Source organism: Sciurus carolinensis, chromosome 12 (genome assembly GCF_902686445.1).
Source record: "Sciurus carolinensis chromosome 12, mSciCar1.2, whole genome shotgun sequence".
Taxonomy (NCBI): Eukaryota; Metazoa; Chordata; class Mammalia; order Rodentia; family Sciuridae; genus Sciurus; species Sciurus carolinensis.
Genome location: NC_062224.1, coordinates 39,613,833 through 39,633,716, shown reverse-complemented (window position 1 = coordinate 39,633,716; position 19,884 = coordinate 39,613,833). Strand labels below are relative to the sequence as shown.

Here is a 19,884-nt window from a genome sequence, read left to right as displayed (position 1 = left end):
TCCCTGGTGAGTGGAGCTCTCTGTGTTTCCTGGCACCATTTTTGAGCTGCTTTTCTCTGCTACACACTTGTGCCCTGAATATTCTGCCTTAACTCAGGCCCAGAGCCACAGAGTTAGCCATCTATGGACTATGACCTCTGAAATTGTAAGTCAAATTTTTCCTCCTCTAAAATTGTTCTCGTAAGGTCTTTTCATCACAGCAGTGAAAAAGCTGACTGAAACAGTATGATTTAAATAACTGGTAATCCCCTGTCAGTTCCCTCTGCATTCTGATAAAAATAATGTAACTAATTACAATTGGCAGAGTTGATGGTCAGAATGTCCAAAGTTTAAATTTACCTTCGATTACAGAAGATATTATCATAGTTGGCAATATTGTTATTTCATTGCTTTTCTTGACCTCGCTTTTCCTTTTAATTTATATTGCATTACTATTATTTAGCAGACCTTTTTGTCAGTAAGTCACCTGAAATTCTGTTTCGGAAAGAGATAGGGCATGAATCATTCCTTAATATATGAACTATTCTAAAGTAAATTTGCACGCTAAAGTATTTTTCAGATATTGAAACAGCAATTATGAAGCTTTTTAAGGAATATAGCAAATGTTTGAAATGTAATATTAATATGACCATAAAATGAGGCATATATACTAATTGCAACCATATAAATATGTGTATTTCAAGAGGATATAAAGGAACTTATTTTTCTAGCCAAGACAAAGTAACAGGGATGAGATTTACCCTCCAAAATGAAAGAAAAAATGCATATAATAAATGAAACACTTTTAAAGGCTATAAGATAACAAAGGATAACAACCCCTGAGAGGTAAAACTAGATGAGACTTAACCTCTCAGTTGTCTCAACTGAATTAAAAGTATTCTCAGGTCACAGAATAGAGAGGAACCAGGTAGAATAAGTTGTCTCTCTAAGTCACAAACAGAGATAAGAGGCAAGACCAAGATGGACAGAGTTTGCCAGACAGTGAAAAAACAGCAGTGACAGTGCAGACATAGCTTCATCTTCTTGAACAACAGAGAATGATATACACATATCGATGTGTGATATGTTTACACAGCAGAGATACAGTGATACTGGTAATGAGTGAGGATGACTCTCATCACATAAGAAAGAAAAATCATCTTATCAGGGATTGGAATTTGAATTGAAAGAGTGGTAGTGTGAATTCAGTCATGGCTACTATGCACCTCTGTACCAATGAGGACTCAGGTACAGAGAACTTTAGAGACCTTCTAAGGGCTCTGCTTGGCATAGAGTTGAGTACCTGATCTCCATAGGCATGTGAGAAAACTACACAAGGTTTGGATGGTAAGTGTCCCACAAAGGTCTGAATGTAAAGGTTTGGTCCCCAGAGTGGCAGACTGGGAGGTACTATAGGCCTTTAAGAGGCAGGGCCTACTGGCAGGTCCTAAGATTTTTGGAGCTGGTTATGAAAGTACTGTGGGATCCAAACCTTTCTCTTTTTCTTTCTCTCTCCCTGCACTACTCTGCCAGTTCAAGATGTGACTGTTCCCTACATTAGCTTCCACAATGATATGCCACCATCTGTTTCCCTCACCATAGGCCAAACAAACTTCCAAAACTGTGAGATAAATAAACTGATCTTAACTTTGGATAGAAGTTAAGTAAAACCTGTGTCATGTATTTCATGATAGTGACAGAAAACTAACTAATATAACTAGGTGAAGAACTGTGTACAAGGACCAGAAGAACAGTGAGCAGGGCTTAAACAGGACTAAAATGGTGTCTGTTGTCACCAAATTGTGAAACCTCATAAATCATCAGAACACTCAGAAGGTGCCTGCCTCATTTGTGAGGAATAAATAACCAGAGATTGATCACTTTTCTGAATCTAATATCTGACAAGTAAGACCTAAAAGGATTAAACTGTCTCAACACAACTTAGTTGCATTCCAAAACAAACTTAAAAGAATATTTACAAAAATACAAAGATATTTAGCACCCAAAAAATATAAAACTTATAATGTCTGGCACCTAAAAGAATGTTACAACGTATGGAAAGCAGCAGGAAAACATGATCACCAAATAGAAAACAATCAAAATTATCCAGATCTAATGTAAATGTTAAAGCTAGCAAAAATGATATTTTATTATAATTGTATTCAACATGTTAAAAACCTAAGACATAAAAGATATAAAAATTTTAATATTGAAGAATAATCAAATTTCCCCAAATTTTATGTAAATGGAAGAACAACATGAAGAAAACTGTACCAAGGCACATCACAATCAAATTGCTCAATAGTGATGATGAAGAAAATATTCTTCAAGCAACCAGAAGAGGAAACACATATATCACATACAGGAGAACAAAGATAAGGATGACAGATTTTTTTTGTGGAAAGCAATGTGAATGAAAACAGAGTGAATGAAGGAACATCCTTTTTAAATTTTCAAGAAAATCTATCAATATACGATTCTCTACCCTACAAAAAATAGGTTTCAAAAATGAAAACCAAATAGAGACTTTTTTAAGTCATGGTAAATGATTGGGAAGAAGTAAAACTTCCCACAAAGAAAACACTAGACTCAGATGGTTTCATTGGTATATTATAGCAAATATTTAAGGAAGAAATAATACCCATTTTTCATAAATCCCTGGAGAACACTCAAGAAGAAAAATATATTTCTAAACTCATTTGTCAAAGCACCTCACCAAAGAATATGTAGATTTTAATACACCTCCCACCAAACAATAAAACTCAATGTGATAGAGTCGTTACTCACCAAATTTATCTTTAACAGAATCCTGATCACCATTTGCATTCTTTTGTAGAACTTAATGAGCTGATTGTGCATTTGCATGGAAAAGGGCATCCTGAAGCCAAATAACTTTGAAAAAGAAAAATCTGGATTACTAATACTACCTAACTTCAAGATTTTATCATACACTTGTAGTAGATGACAGGGTATAATTGTTGTGAAGATAGAAACACAGTTCAAAACAGACCTGAGAATTCAGAAAGAGACATATACTGACAAGTGGTATTTGACAAAAGTGCAAAGGCAGTGCAGGGGAGAAAGCATAGTCTTTTTAACAAGTGGTACAAGAACAACAGGATTAAGGTATGAACTTAATCCATATGGTACAACCTATCATAGAGTGACAATGAAAGGATAATTATTTAATTAACAATTAATTAAAATTTCTGTACTTTGAAAAACACTATTAAGAGTATAAAAACACAACCCATTAAATAGTAGCAAATATTTGCAAAGCATGCATTTGATAATAGGTATTGTATCCACAATAAAAATAAGAAAATAAACTCAATAATAAGAAAATAAGTGCCCTAATGAAAAATGCAGATTTAAATAAGCACCTCACCAATTTTGTATATATATACACAAACATTCATATATAAAATATAAGTTATTCATGGAAGATGAATATATGAAAAGGTGCTAAATATCATTAGTCATCAGAAAACTTGCAAATTAAAATCATAACAAGATACACCTATTAGCAACAATTAAAACAATCACTCATACTAAGTGTCAGTATGTAGGAATATAAAATAGCACACAGTATCCACCTTGCTGGCCTTGAAAGAGTTTGACATTTTCTTAAAAGTTAAACATAACCTATTTTATAATCTGGCTATTCCAAGAAAACACAGCTTTGTCCACTAAAAGACTTGTACACGAAGGTTTATGGCAAACTTATTTATAATATTCCAAACCTGGAAACAGCCCAGATGTCCATCAGTGAGTGAATGTACACATGGGCTATATATCCATAGAACAAATTCCTACTCAATTATAAGAATGAAGGCCTGGTGCACGCTACAACCTGTATGAACTCAAGAACATTATGCTGAATGGAAGAATACCAGATGCAGAGACTACACCTTGCTTATTCCATTTACTAGAAATGTACAAAGGAGCCAAACCTGTAGTGACAGATGATAGTTGTGTGCATCTAGAGGGAGAAACAGAGAGTGATGGAGAACAGCCACAAATGGTTTTGGGGGTGGCAGAACAGTCATGACACTGCACTGTGGTGATGGTGGCAGAATTTATTATAAATAAGTGAACTGCACACTTATAACGGGTGAAATTTAAACTGTACCTTTCAAAAGCTGAGTTTTATAAAATTGAATGACTTATTAATACAGTAGAAAACATGGATGAATCTCAAAATAATTACACTGGATGAAAAAGTCCACCCCTCCCCACCCCCAATACTGTGTGCTTTAATATACATAAAATTCCAGATAATTCAAAATGAATGTGGAATGAGAGAGAACCGATCAGTGATTTGGGGACATGGACAAGGCTAGAACCACAGATCACACAGGGGTGGGGGACAGAAATTACAGAGGGGAAGCTTTGGGAGTGAGAGGTGATTGATAAATTCATTATCTTGATGGTAGTGATGGATTGGTGGGTGTATACATGGGTCAAAATGTATCAAACTATGAACTTTAAACACATGCAGATTATTCTGATTTCACCTCAGTAGAGCTATTTTTAAGGGAAGTGAATGGTATGATAATTACACAAACATAAAATTAGTTGTTATATTGATTTTTTTCATTTCAAAAGTTTAAGTTGTTATTATATTATGTATAAGCAAATGAAAATGCTTTTAGAAGTAGCTCATTACACCTAGCTTGGGGAGCTGGAGAGTGAAGAGAGGGTGATGTTGCTCTTGCTGTTAGAGGCAAGAAAGCCCTCAGGGTGTTTTAAGGCACAACACAAGAAGCCAGTAAGAAGAAAAGGGAAAGTTCTGTAAGTCCTGGAGGAGGCCAGGAGGAAGGGAATCCAAGCAGATGGGTTATTTTTCCTGGAGAGGAGGGTGGCCTGTTCCCACGAGATTTAAACAAAGAAGAAAAGAAAAAGAAAAAGAAAAAGGTGAAAGTCCAGAGAAGTGCTGAGGAAACAGGGAGGGGTGCTGACAGAGATATTTTAATGGAGTGACAAGGGCCTTGCAGGCACCTTCATTTAAGGTATTGATCTCAAAGGAGGTTCCACATGTTTCTGGGCCCCTTCTCCTGTCTTCACAGTGGTACCAACCTGCCCTGGGAGCTGCTGGTCCCAGAATGACAGTCCATGCCCTCTGGCATCCTACCCATGTCAGGCTCCTCACTGAGAGTACTGCCCAACAGGATAACAGAAGGTGCCAGAATAAACGTAACCCCCAAACTGCAGGTTAGGACCTTCCCACGCACCCAGAATCCTGGGGGCCAAGGAGATGACCAGGGAAGACCCACCTACCCTGGACATGTCCTAGGATGGGCCGATTCCCATTCCCTTATATTGCTCTTTCAGAGTCCCTACCCCAGAGCCTGACCTGCAGCCCAGCCCCAGACACAAACATGAGCTTCTGCCTACACCTGAAGTAGGACTGTCCATTGTAGGCCCACACTGACCTCAGTGCTTCCCATCTCAGGTAGATTATGCCAGAATGAGGGGCCCACTAGAATCCTGCATGGGGTCCTAAGGATCCTGGTGTCTGCAGCTTTGTCTGCCACATCCTCATTAGGACAACTGGATCCATATAACTTGCTTCCTTGTCCTTTGCCAAGCACTCCAATATCACCAAACTCAAACCATGTACCCAAATCCTAGGTCATGTGACTATGACCAAAAACTCCAGTCAGGCACAGTGGTGTACAGCTGTAGTTCCAACAGCTTGGGAGATTATGGCTGGAGGCTGGAGGATTATGAGTTCAAAGCTAGCCTCAACAACTTAGTGAGGCAATAAGCAACAAAGCAAGACCGGCCTCTAAATAAAATATAAAATAGGGCTTAAGATGTGACTCAGTGGTACAGCACCCTGTACCAAAATAAAACAAAACCAAACAGAATCCAGGGAACTCTTGTCTTCCAACAGGCTACATTCTCCTCCATCCCAGTATTGTCTACCTGAGCTCCTAAATACTGACCCCATTGTCCTGCTGGCCAATGATGTGCCTTTGGATTGCAGCATCCACTGGGATCCAGCTCCTTTTGACAGTTCCCCAAAGACCTGGTGTCTTGCAACCCACGTGCCTCCCATGCAGCACCACAAGCTTCCTCTGCTCCACCCCCATTACTCTCCTGCCCCAAGGAACCACAGAACAAAGACCTCAACAGAAAGTGCTCATGTTCACCCCAGTTCTCAAATGAAATGAGCAGTCCTATTTAAGGAAGTCAGAACATAAGGAAATGGCCATTTGATCCATTTCTTGTAACACCCAAACATTTCAAACTAATTCCTTAATACTGTTAGATGCTCACATTTATTCCTTCATGGTTTTTGAAATTTGACACCAATTAATACTCAAATTCCTTCACCTACACTCAACTACATTTTTCAGTTGTATCTTCTACCTTTAACCCTAGGAAAACATTTTTCTCTATCTAGAGCATGGTGAAACTTTTGTTTCTTTTCCTTATAAATCTTATGCAGCAAATGTTTAGTTTCCTACCTCAGATTCACAGTAAACGTGAAATCTGGTTCATGCATCAAACTACTAAGCTACAGGTTACTTGATCTTTCTCCAATTGTGAAAGATTTATTTGGTTTCTAGCTGTTGCTTTCTATTATGTACCTTTCTGCATGGAGCATTTATTTTTCTTTCAAATTATTTTTCTAATGAAAACATTTCCACAAATGGGTTTCATAGAAGAAAGCTAAAAATATGTTAAAGCTGACTAAAACATTGCCCTAGTGGAGGACTGAATCCATCAATAGTGTCAGTTCTGCAGGAGGCACCTTTAAGATTCATCAGTGTCCCCTGGATGTATTTACAGGTATGTAACTGACCACACAACTAATTTCTGTATCTTTATTTATAAACAATGTTAGAGGGTTTTTCTTTCATGTGAGTAACTTCAGGGTAGGTATATGTGCAAGTGTATGTGTATGCATGTGTGTGTCTACTGAAGATTTGGTGACAATTTTTGAAATTTTATAAACTTTTTGTATATTTTATAATTAAATCCCTGTCTTCTACATTTAATTTGAAAAATATCAGAAACTCCAAAGAATACTTAATAACATTGTCCATCTGGTGGGTGGACCTCTTGCAATAACTTAAAATGTTTTGCTTATTTTGTTATTATTTTAATCATATTTTATTGTAATTTTACAGATGTCTGAATTTTCTTTAGACACTTTTGCTATCTTTTCTCCATAACTTCAATAATTTAAATGATTTTCCTATTTTATTAAATCTACCTGTTTTTGTATGAATTGATCTTTTATTAGAATTCATTAAGGTAAAATTTCTTTTTAACCTTATTGAAAATAAAGCTAATTCAAGCAAAATGTACAAGAAAATTATGTTCTGTATAATTTCATTACATTAATTTGCAACACATTGTATTTTCATAAATATCTAAAATTATTAATGTGCATCCTGTATTATTTAAAGGTCTCTATTTCTCCTTCTAATGCAGTGTTACACCACATAAGTTCTTGTATTTTAGAACAGTCTTCTTTTTGAGCTAATTATTATTCCTTCATTGGTCCTCTAGCATTCTTGTCTATCTTACCATGTATACTGCAGAAACAATCATTTTCAATTCTACAAAATGCCAACATCATTGTTGGAATTTCACCTAAAGTTATATTACAATCACAAATTAAACCATCAAAAGTTGCCTCTTCCATATGATCTTCCAACCCAGCAGTAAAAACTATTTCTCTATTTTTTTCATCATTAAACTTTTGTGGAATTTTATAGAGATACATACCCATATACAAACTTAATTAACAGTAATTCAATTGTGTTGATCATTAATTGGAAGTCTTTCATTATTACATTTTTAGCTGCCTAGTAAAGTACTCAAGTATCAGACCAATTTGTGTTATTCTATCTTTTGACCAGCAGTGTTTCTTCACTGTTCTATTATCTCTAATAGCTTTGGGGCTGATTACTTTCCCTCTTTAGGGTGTATAATCATACAGTCTTCTAACAGAGATCCTTTTAAATCCTGGTTCTTTTCTACTCTTTATTATGCAGACAAGATAACTCTCTGGAAGGTCCTGCACAGTCCCTGTTGCCCATGCCAAAAGGAAACTCACATCCCACATTGATCTGGCATCAAAACCTACCAGCTCTCCCTTCAAAACAGCTTGAGTCCCACCCTTTTCACCATCTCCCCTGCAGCACCCATTCTCACAGGGACCACTGCAATGGGATCTTAATTATAATCCTAAAGAATAGCCAGGGCAGTCTTTGAGAACTGGGTTCACAGGTCACACTTTTGCTAGAAACTCTCCTCAGTCCTTACAAAGTCCTACATGGTCTGCCTTCTCCACCTAACTTCATCTCTTATTACCCTACACCATGCACACCTCTTAAGCCAAAGGAGACCCCCTTGCTATTCCCTAAACCTGCCAGATATGCTTCTACTTCTGGGCCTTTGCACTTCCTACAGTCTTTGTCAGGGAAGTCTTTTCCCATGTATCTATGTGGCTCACCTCCCCACCTCCTCTGGGTACAGCTCAAATGTCAGATTCTCAGCAAGGCCTTCCCTGATTCCTCTATTTAAATTTGCATCTTTCTCCTCTATGTTCCTTAAGCCCTTCCTGTCTTATTTTTCTGCATTACACATTTTGCCATCTTATATTTTAAAAATGTATTTACTTCTCAAGTCTATTTTCTTTTCACATCTACACACACTCCACTAACCTGAAACCTAAGTTTCTGAGAGAAAGGATTCCTGCCTGCTTTTCTCATGACTGTATCCTTAGCATTGAAAAATAGATGCTCAATAAATTGTATTGAATGAAAATGTATCTACTTTTATATCAGACTGAAGATAAGTCATTCTGAAATAACTAAACTCAGTAAAATTTTTATCTGTACTATTAAGTGGACTTTGTGGTCGTATTGAGGGAGAACATTTTCAAAGATTGGTATGTGTTGAATTTGATTAAACACTTCATCAGACAGATGTAATTTTATGTGCTATGTCATCCTACAGAGAATGAATACATTCCTCTAAAGGATTTTCCCCTTGAATGATTCAATAAAACCAATTTCCAGGGATATACCTAAAATATTGGATCCATTGTTCAAGTGAACCCTCTGCTTTCTCATGGATACAAACCAATGATGAATTTGAATGAGTCAGCCAGCAGGAAAAATAGGAGTGATGGAGAGAAAATGCTTTGCTGACTTATTTCTAATCAACCCAGTGGACATATCCTATTCATTTGTGTATTTGCCACTGATTAACAATCGTGTATGGATCAGCTGATGGGAGTTCCAGTTATCAACCACTACTTTTATGCAAGTAATTTATCTCCATCATATTATCACTTCTTTTAACCTCCTTATCTGCTTTACCACCATTTGGAAGTTTCCCTAGTCCCTATTATTTCCTATATATAACAGGCATATGGGTAAGAAGAAATAAAAAGTAAACTTACACAGGTTTTGAATCCAACATATGTATGCGTGATTCAAGCAAGGTAAGGTGTTCAAATATTTTAATAAACACATTACATTAGCCCTTGTGTTGCAGGGATAAAAGTTTGATGTATTTTGGAGTATAAGGTTCCTAATACTTAAAGGACATTTTCAAGTTGTCTTTATACTTTCAATAATAAAAAGAAGTGAAATTTTAACTTGGTCAGAAATTCAAATAGTTTGTCAATTTGGGCTAGTTTCAGGTGAGTCCATCTCAATGCAATCTCCTCCTATTCAAAATTAACATTATTATAAAAAACTTGTTTCAAATGAAAGCCACGTTCCTAACAGGAGGTATGCAAATCAATTTTTAATCATCTTTTAACTATGCAGGGAGGATTTATTAAAAAAAAAAATGCTAAGCCTGACAGACACTCTCTCTACCAGGTGATAAAGGGCAACACCAATAAGCCACATTGTAAGAACCCTCGCTATGTCATGGTGAAAATGGCAATTCATTTCTGGGTCTTCCTCTCCAGACATAACCCAGTCTAAATATATGAGAAGACAATTGGGAAAATCCCAACCAGGGGACATTCTACAAAATATCTGAGTAATATTTACATAACAGTACCTTTGAATCTGAATTCTTCCATGAAGCTCAGTTCACGGCTTCTGCATGTAGGTGGGGGTCTGCCCAAGCTTCAGGCCTCCGCAGGGAAAAACGTTGCAGTTCCTAACGGTCCCCGGTGGCTCAACATCCCTTCCTTTTTTCTGACTTCCTGTCTCGCGAACCCCGCGGCTCAACATCCCTTCCTTTCTGACTTCCTGTCTCGTGAACCTTGAGGCTCAACATCCCTTCCTTTCTGACTTCCTCTCTCGCGAACCCCGTGCTCTTCTTTCTGGCCTCCTGTTCCGTGAACTCCTTCCTCGGAACTCTCAGCTGCAGTGGTGGATGCCATGGGTCTTTCCCGGGCAGCGAGCTTGCTGGAGGTTTATATAGCACTTGGCTCACTGCTATTGGTCCAAACGCATGCTAATGTGAAGCAAGTACTAATGTGAGTGGTCCAAAATTTATGCTAATTAGGGCTTGAAAAACGTACTAACCCTATTGATCAGTTTTTTTTTTTTTTTTTTTTTTTGACGATTTATAGTAGACTCATTCTTAGCAGTTAATAAAAGGAGTGAATGAATGAGTTGGGATTATAGCTGCAGCAAACCACTTGCCCCTGGGTTGAGCTCCCTTTCCAAAAAAGAAAAGCCAAATACAAAACAAGAACCCTACAGGAAAGAAAAAAAAAAACAAAAAACAAACAAACAAACAAAAACGTGAATAGGTCGCCTTGGGCTCCCTGGCTAGAGCAGAGCTGCAGCTGGCCACGTGGTGCAGGGCACGATGTTTACACCAGGACTGAAGAGGAAATGTGCTGACCAGGGGGAAGACGGGGAGGGTGCCCCCGCTGGCTTTGGCTCAGTTCCTGACTATAGCCTACAGCAGGAGTCGCTCTGAACTTGTCCTTGGGCAAGCTCCAGCTCTGCCACAGGCTGGTGGAACCCAGTCTCTGACGCTCGGTCGTTATCGCCAACACAGTCCAGCAGATCCGGGAGGAGATGAGCCAGGATGGCACATGGAAAGGGCAGCACCTCAGAGTGCGGGGCGGGTCCACAGGACTGACTGGGGTCCACAGAGACCCTGTGTCGCACAGCGAGGGAACCGGAGGAGAGCACCCTGTTCCTGACCTGGTAGATGACTTCTTGCAAGGCCCAGTTTCCGAACTTTTCACAGTCAGCTCAGCACAGGTGCCAAGGAACCCTCAGAGAATCTTTTGGGATAGGAGCAACAGAGGAAGCTTTCAGAAGTCTCTAGTTCAGATATTTGAGAACAAAAGTCCCACTCCTGTGGAGGAGCTGTTCTCTGATGTGGACAGTTCCTACTACGACCTGGACACAGTGATGACAGGAATGATGGGGGCCTCGAAGCCAGGTCTCTGTGATGGGCTTGAGGGCTTTGCCACAGCAGCCTCGCCTCCTGGCACCAGCTGCAAGTCCAACCTGGCCTGTGATGGAGATCCTAGTGGAGACATGAGATCCCCAGTGGGCCACGGACAAGGCCATATGTCCCAGAGAGCTTATCTGATGTACTATGGCCACGTAGACACGCAGGGCCTCTGTCCTGTGAAGAGTTCTCACCACTGCAGCCTGCGTCCTAACCTTTTGGGCAGTCTGCTGATTACGAGAGCGTCCTGGGACAAATTGTCATAGGCAAGGACTGCAGGCCCCAGGCCTGTGCCTCTTCCCTGGAGAGGGCAGGGCAGAGGCTGATGCTGGAAGCTGGGAATTCAAAGCCTTCTCAACCCTGGTCTAAGTGGCATCCCATAGCCCTGGGCCCTCGTTCCCTTTGTGTCCTGGGTGCAGCTCGCATGGAAAATGGCGAGCCACAGGCTGCATCCAAACTCATTAAATCCAGATAAGTGGACTTTTAAAACTCAATCTTATACATTTGGGGCAATATTTTGTCTTAAGATATATTATTTAAACTTTTCATACTTTATCTCTAAATTTTTGCAGTTATTTTCTTAAAAGTCTATTTTTTGTATAAACATTCTTTGCTGCTACATTAGAAACATGTGTAACCTGAAGAATTGCAGTTAGTGTACTTCCTTGTTGGAAGGTTTAAATGGGAATTTTTTTTCACAGTGAGGCAGCAGTGTAAGGGTTCTGTTTTCTACTTCAGCTGTTTGCAGGACCCTCTTAGATTCTGTTACAATACAGTGCACTTAAAATGGGAACCACACGCAGCTAGTACTCTCTTCACTAGACCTGCTCTGAGGCCATGTCTTTTTGCCTTAGTGTAAATGATGGAGGGCTCTATTTATGCCCATTTATCTATGTAAATGCCACTGGAGGGGAAGGTCAGGATTTGTGTGGAAATCACAGGCACCATTTGATCTTCAGAAACATTAGAGTCAGCCATGCCTTCCTTCAGGTGGTCACAGAGGGTGCCTTCCATAAGTTTCCAGCATGGCCCTAGCAGAATGTATGCCCGTTTTGGAGCATACACAAGGAGCTGCTGTATATCAGGCACGTGGGTTGGGAAGGGTGTGTCCCTGTGCTGTTGGGGTAGAAATACTTAGACCTGCTCTATTAAATTGGTGCTAGACCAGAATTTTAAGATTAAATTTAAGTCCAGAATGAAATGACTGTGTAACTTATGTCCCCTTGATCCGAAGGGTCATGTGATGAGCTGCCCCAGAAAGGGAACTGGTGTGGCCCTGTGCCCAGCCTGCCACATTTGCACATTTGCAATATTTATTCCATGACTCCATTTAATTATTGATAAGTTAGAGCCCCCAAAAGTAAGGGCTCCTTTTTTATTTTGTGCTATAGGAAAAATAAGTCCTTGTAGCCAACTCTACCATTAGATAGAAACTATCCATTTAGAAGTGCTTTATTCTCTTGCTTCTTCCAAAAGTTGAACAGTGTTTTGTCCATTATTACTGTGATAGTGGGAAAGAAGAAATGCATATTTATTAACTTATTATATATGAAATTATTATTAATATGTTGAGATAACTACATAAGATATTATCAATTATTATGATTATTCCTAGTCCCAGATAAATTCTATGGGGCAGTTATAAGTGAAGGACTTTGCCATAGGCTAGACTTTTATTCAGGATTAGAAAGTCACACTTATTCTCCTTCTGAATTTGAGGCTGATTCAAAAGGATAATGGGTTTTCAATCTTTTTATTTTTTTAACCATAATACTCTTTGCACAAGAAAGGTTTATAAATTGTTAGCCAATGAAATATTTAGAAGTTGAGTAACTTTGGTCCAACTGTGGAAACTCTGGGACATTCTGCTTAGCCTCCTTCTGGCCAGTGGGAATGAATGGCCACATCCAATGTTCCAGCAGCCCCAACATCCCTCCTGATCCTCAAGGTTGCTGCAAGTGAGAGGGGGACTTGGGTTAGGGACTTTCCAAGCAGCCAGTCAGGACATCACATAGTACAGTGTCTCTCTGGTCCAAAATAAAGTTATATTCCCCAAGGACATTTGGCAATCCTCTGGTGGTTGAGTCAGTGGGAAGTCCAAGGTCCCTACCACCCAAGAAAGTTCTTAGCACGTAGTAGGCACTCAGTGATTTTCTGTCACAATTAAGTAAATGAACAGCTAGCAGGAAAGCAACATTGTCTGATTCCATTCTCAGTGCAGCCTCTAAGCTTCAGCCCCTCTCAGGACCGATCTGTCCTCAGTGAGATGTTGGATGTCAGAACGTAAAGCCCTTGGAGTCCCTTTCGTGCTGTGATGCAGGTGTCCTCCCACCAGCCCTTCTCCTGGCCTGCTGGAGGTGACGCTGTCATACAGTTTGGATGTGACCATAGCCACAGGAGCCTGTCACAGCTTACTGCAGTCCATGACTGTCCATGAAGGACACACAAGGTTCCCATGCTCTGGTCAGTGGTGTCCTACAGAGGTGACCCCCTCAGGCCTCTTTCTGTCTGCAACCCTTTTCTTCAAGGACAGAATGCAGTAATTTCCTGTGTCATACACTTTGTCTTGTGTGTTTAATTTTGGTGACAGGAAAGGGGATCAGGGAAGCCCAGGGTTCCTCCTGGCCCATAAGAGCACTGAGTTCTCCTTTCTCTGCAAAGGAAACAGGACCTGACTAGGGAACAGGCCAGGGACTTGTGATATGAGCTGGCTTCAAAGTCATGAAGAGTTATCACAGTTATCCACAAAGAAATCCAGTCACGGCCTGGGCAGGAGAAGGGAAGGGCAGCTGAAGAAAGAAGAACCTCATAAAAAGGAGGGGAGGGAGGAAGGGAGAAGAGGGAGGGAGGGTCTGAGGATTGGAGAGGCAGCTTTCTCCTGTTGATCAGGGTGGAGGAATCATCTGGGAGGTGGGGCACTGTAGTGCCAATGCTGAGAAGGGAAAAGATTTTGACATCAGATATTAAGTTGTGCCCAGTCATGGAAGTTGCCTCACTGAGGAAGTTCACAGCTCTCTTCTGTCTTTAAACTCTGCTACTTTGCTGCTTGCCTTCCTCCTCCTGCCATAACACTTCACCTCCAGCTTGTGTGCACATGTCAAAAACACACACCAGACACAGGCACACACACATGAATGACTAGCGTTTGAGATTCACATAGTCACATTTTGTTCCAGTAAAGAATCAGAAAAGGAAGCCAAGTATAAAGGTGTTTCTGGATCTGATATCCTGACCACATCAATAAAAATGGGTTCTGGGGTGCGGGGTGCAGCTAGCGCCGGAGCAGCCCACCCGGTGGAGGCCCTGGCGGCCATTCCCAGATGCCCAGACACTGCTGGTCGCATCCGTGTGTCTCAGGAGGAGGGTTGTGAGCAGTCCCATCACCTGGAAGAAAGGTTGGAAGGCCTCTGCAGGTCATACCGTGGCCCTCGTGCCGGACAACGGGGCAGCCGATGACTGGGAGACCGACCCCGACTTCGTGAACAATATCAATGAAAAGGAGCAGCGATGGGTCGCCAAGACAGTGCAGGGGTCGGGACACCAGGAGCACAGCAACATACACAAGCTGAGGGAGAACGTCTTTCAAGAACATCAGACTCTCAAGGAGAAGGAGCTGGAGACAGGACCGAAAGCCTCCCATGGCTACAGAGGGAAGTTTGGTGTGGAGCAGGACAGGATGGATAAATCAGCTGCTGGTCATGAGTATCAGTCGAAGCTCTCCAAGCACTGTCCACGGGTCCGGGGCTTTGGAGGCAAGTTTGGAGTCCAGATGGACAGAGTTGATCAGTCTACTGTCGGCTTTGAATACCAGGGCAAGACCGAGAAGCACGCCTCCCAGAAAGACTACTCAAGTGGTTTCAGCGGCAAATACAGCAGGCAGGCTGACTGTGTGACAAGAGTGCCGTGGACTTCGACTACCAGGCAAGACGGGAAAGCACGAGTCCCAGAAAGATTACTCCAAAGGCTTTGGTGGCAAATACGGAATAGACAGGGACAAAGTGGACAAGAGCGCAGTGGGCTTCGAGCACCAAGGCAAGACAGAGAAGCACGAGTCGCAGAAAGACTATATGAAGGGGTTCGGAGGAAAGTTCAGCGTGCAGACAGACAAGACAAGTGTGCCCTTGGCTGGGACCACCAGGAGAAATTGCAGCTGCATGAATCCCAAAAAGACTACTCCAAAGGATTCTGCAGGAAGTACAGCGTGCAGAAGGACCGCATGGACAAGAATGCGTCCACCTTTGAAGATGTCCCGCAGGTGTCCTCTGCCTACCAGAAGACCGTCCCTGTGGAAGCTGTGACCAGCAGAACCAGTAACATCAGAGCCAACTTTGAAAACCTGGCCAAGGAGCCAGGAACAGGAAGACAGGCGGAAGTCGGACGCAGAGTGAGCCCAGCGATTGGCCAGGGAGAGGCAGGAGCAGGATAAGGCCAGGAGGGGGCTGGAGGAGCAAGCCTGAGCCCAAAGGCAGACACCCCCAGCGTCTCCCACCCCGCCGCCCGCTGAGGAGGGGCCGCCTTCCAGTCCCGTGTGTGAGGACGCAGCCCCCTTCAAGGCGGAGCCGAGCCACAGAGGCCCCATGGGTGAGAGCCGGCCTGAGATCTCGTACAGCCTCGAGGCTGCAGACTACCAGGAGGTCGGCGACCAGCAGGGCCTGGCCTACACCCCAGAGGCTGCCTACGACACCTCAGAGGCCCCTGGCCACTACCAAGCAGAGGACAGCACATATACTGCCTATGAGAACAACTTGGGCATCACAGCCACCGCCCTCTACTACTACCTGGCTGCGGGTGATGAGGAGATCTCCTTCGACCTAGATGACCTCATCACCAACATCAAGATGATCGATGACAGCTGGTGGCTTGGGGTGTGCAAGGGCAGGTACGGCCTCTTCCCTGCCAACTACGTGGAGCTGAGGCCCTCGGCGACCAGGTGCCAGCGCTCCAGGCTCACGCTGCAAGTCACCTTCTCTGGGTTTGATTTTGGGTTCGGGCTTTGTATCTCCATTTCTTTTGTTTTATTCCCGATGGTCGGAGGGGAATATACATATTACGTGTATTTAAAAAAAAAAATGGGTTCTTTTGATTTTACTGAGATTTCCCCAGTGAAGCTGCTTGAAAAATCCACCTTTTTAAAGGGTGTTTGATGGTTTTCTTGTAAGATCTTTTCTAATAAACCAGTAAATGTAATCAAGTGTTCCCCTGAGTTCTGTCAGTTGCTCTAGAACATTAATTGAACCCCAGGAGGGGTTTTTGGTAACCCTGTTTTATAGCTAATTAGTCAGAAGCACAGGGAAAAAAACCTGGGGATTGGGACTGGCACCTGAAAGGCACTGCAGTCTTGGGAACTGCTCCCTCAACTGGTGGTCACTGATGCTATCTCCAGGCAGGTGGTGTCAGAGCAGAGTTGAATCAGAGGACACCCAACTGGTGTCCACTGCTGCAGTATTGCTGGCCTGATGGGAATAAAAACAATCAAACACAAACATGTTGTGAGAGTACTATAGGAGAACATGAGTTTGAGGTGTTTTTTTTTTTTTTTTCGTCCTCCTAAATCTACTCACTGGTATTTTCTATTGTCTCAAATTTATAAACAAGAAAATGAGGATCAGAAGTGTTTAATGACTTGCCTGAGAGCACCCCATGAACAGGTGTTGGGACTGGGATTCAAACCCATCCAGCTTCCTGTACCATCCACCACCTGCAGCTTCTTCCCCCACCCCTGGCCCTGCCCTGTCCATCATTGCACAGAGCCCAAGAGAAAGAGAGACCTCAGCAGGGAACATGCACATGCAACAACTCAAGTGTTTCCCAGAAAGTATTGTAGGAGTTACAAACTAATTTTAGCACCTAGGCAAAATCACAAATACAGAATCCACAAATATCAAAGATTATATTTGTGTGTCGAGTTTCCTCCTGCCGTAAACACTGTTGAAAAGTCAGTCGTACAGTGTACCACTCATGTTATATGGGGAGAGGCAGGGAAAACAGGATTCAGTGGGGGTGGATTACAGGGCTCAATGAGACAAGAAATTGGGGAAGCAAGGACTTGGAATAGGCATGGGCATGCCCCATGTTGATCACTACTTTAGGACCAAGGCCCATTGGAGTTGTCTGAAGCTTCATAGTAAGTTAGTGGCCACACTGAGAGAAACATCAGGTTTGATATGGTTTGTTTGAAAATGAGTTGTTCCCCCACAGTTCCTGTGTTAATGCAGGATATGAAATGAGTAGATTAGGAGAGTGTAACCTAATCAGTCCATCCTAATTTTAATGGGCTAAGTGGGTGCTAACTATAGGCAGGTGGGGTATGGCTGGAGAAAGTAGGCCATAGGGGCATGTCTTGGGGATTATAGATCTTGTCCCTGGCCCCTCAATTACCTCCCCTCCCCCTCTATGCTTCCTGGCTGTCATGAACTGAGAAGGTTTTCTCTACTATGCCTTTCTGCAATGATACTGCACCTCACCTCTGGCCCAAAACTATGGACACAGCCACATTGTCAGGTATTTTGGTCAGTGATGAAAATTAGACTAACCCAGCACATGTCACCCAGCCAAAGGAAAATGCACTTCAAATCAAAGCATTGGGTTTCCCTGACCAGACTCAACCAAAGTATTCTCCATGGCATGAGAGGACAAGACATTAACTTCTCAACATTCAGCCCAGGACTTCCTTCACCCCACAGTGGTGAAGATGGGCCTTCAAATGCTGCCTCTGTGCTATGTGTTCTGCTGCTGTCTGTGTTTGCCAAGAAGCTCCAGAGCATACCCTAAATAGAAGACAATCACATGTCCAGAACTTTCAGAATGATGGGCTGGAAGTAACTTCATCAGCTTATGTCTAGTTCCCATCACAGGGAAAGAGTATCCAGGGGTGTGGACACCAAAGAAAGGGGGACCTCAGACCCATGCTAAAGCTGCCTGTCACACAAAGAAACAGACTCTGCCAAGGACAGTGGAGGAAGCAGAAAGAGGAGAGAGGGTTTCTCCTCTTACACGCATGGTCTTCCCTGGGGTGCCCAGAGGCAGGGGACTGGGGATGCAGAGCGGGTTCTGGACAGGAACAGGACTGAGAGCAACCTGGCTATAGTCCCTTTAGATTTTCTGACATAACTGGACAAACATAGAGAAGTATCCAAAGAGAAGTATCCCCTGGGAATTATGGCTCCAGGATTGAAGGATGCTATTTTGATCTCCTGTGAGGTGTCACTGTGCCATACGTCAACCTTTCTTTCCACCAAAGAGCCTCAATACCCAACACCCAATACCCTTGCGCACACACACGCTTGATCATGCCTACAGGGCAGAGCTTCCTTCTTGCTCAGGGACAGGTAAAATATACCAGCTCCCTATAGCTGTGCCAAGAAGGAGGCCTTTACTTGTCTGATGGTTAGGACAAGGGTTGGGATCCCCATTCATACCACACAGGAGGCAGGACACCTTGGTGTCCACTGTGACCTCTCTGTCTGAAAACCATGGCAGGATTTCTGCAATAAGCCAGTGCTCTAGTTTTGATTTGTTCCCCTTTTTTGAAATGACTGCTCCTGTCTCTGCAGCATGGTGCCATAGGCCACAGCAAGCTGTGAGGCCTCCAGGGGGTCTGCATCTTCCAAGAGGCCCGCAGCCCCTCCTAGACACACTCTAGACTCTCACCACTGCTCCCTGGAACCTGGGTGGGTGTCCTGCCCATCTCCACTGACAGGTCATGGTGCAGTCGTGGCACAAAGCCACTAAGGCTGGAGCAGAATGCTGCTGCTAATGTGCTCCTGTTCTCTTGCTGCTCCTGCTCCTGGAAAGCAACCTTCATGTTGTGAGGCAGCCCTTGCAGCTGCAGGAAAACCCCACAGGCAGGAACAGAGGCCTCTGCCCCAAACCCCAATTTTGATAGTGGACAAAAGAGTAGCGAGGCTCTTGAATTCGGAACAGTTTATTGATGAATCAGGAAACCCGGGAACCGGAACCTTGAACTGGAACCTCCAACCTCGAACCTCGCGCTCGAGGAGAGCCGGTTTATATCCCCTCCAGGAGATGAAGAGTAGGGCTGACGCCAATTATGCAAAGATTAGGCGAGGAGCTAGCTGCCCAATCATGGTAAAGGTCAAAATGAGCAGGCACGATCAGGAGCACTCGGGAACACCTGTGCACGCGTTTTGTGCGTTGACTTAATTGGATAGGGCCAATGACAAATCACCTGGGTGTGCTTATGTTAATCAACCTCCTCACCACTGATGTGATCTAAGCAACCTCTGGCTGGCTGCCAGGCACCATCCGGGCATAGTCCGCACGGCATAACCCCAACACACCCCCTCTGAACCCTGTTGACATAGTGGATTTGTGAGCAGAATAAGTGGGTCATTGTACTTTGGGCCACTGCGTGGTTTATTACAGAGGCAGGAAACTAGAAGCTACCTGCTGGGAACCCCCCAGAGAGGCAGAGTACCTGAGTTAGGAATGTGTCTGGCTTATCACTGGAGATCTGCCTTGCAGTGGTCTGCATGCACA

The 19,884-nt window shown here is 42.8% G+C and overlaps 2 pseudogenes; both read left to right on the top strand.

Moving 5' to 3' along the window:
• Positions 1–10,785: 10,785 nt before the first annotated feature.
• LOC124961489 (cell division cycle-associated protein 4-like) lies at positions 10,786–11,475 on the top strand (annotated as a pseudogene).
• A 935-nt stretch (positions 11,476–12,410) lies between these two features.
• On the top strand, positions 12,411–18,951 carry LOC124961273 (src substrate cortactin-like; annotated as a pseudogene).
• Positions 18,952–19,884: the final 933 nt, after the last annotated feature.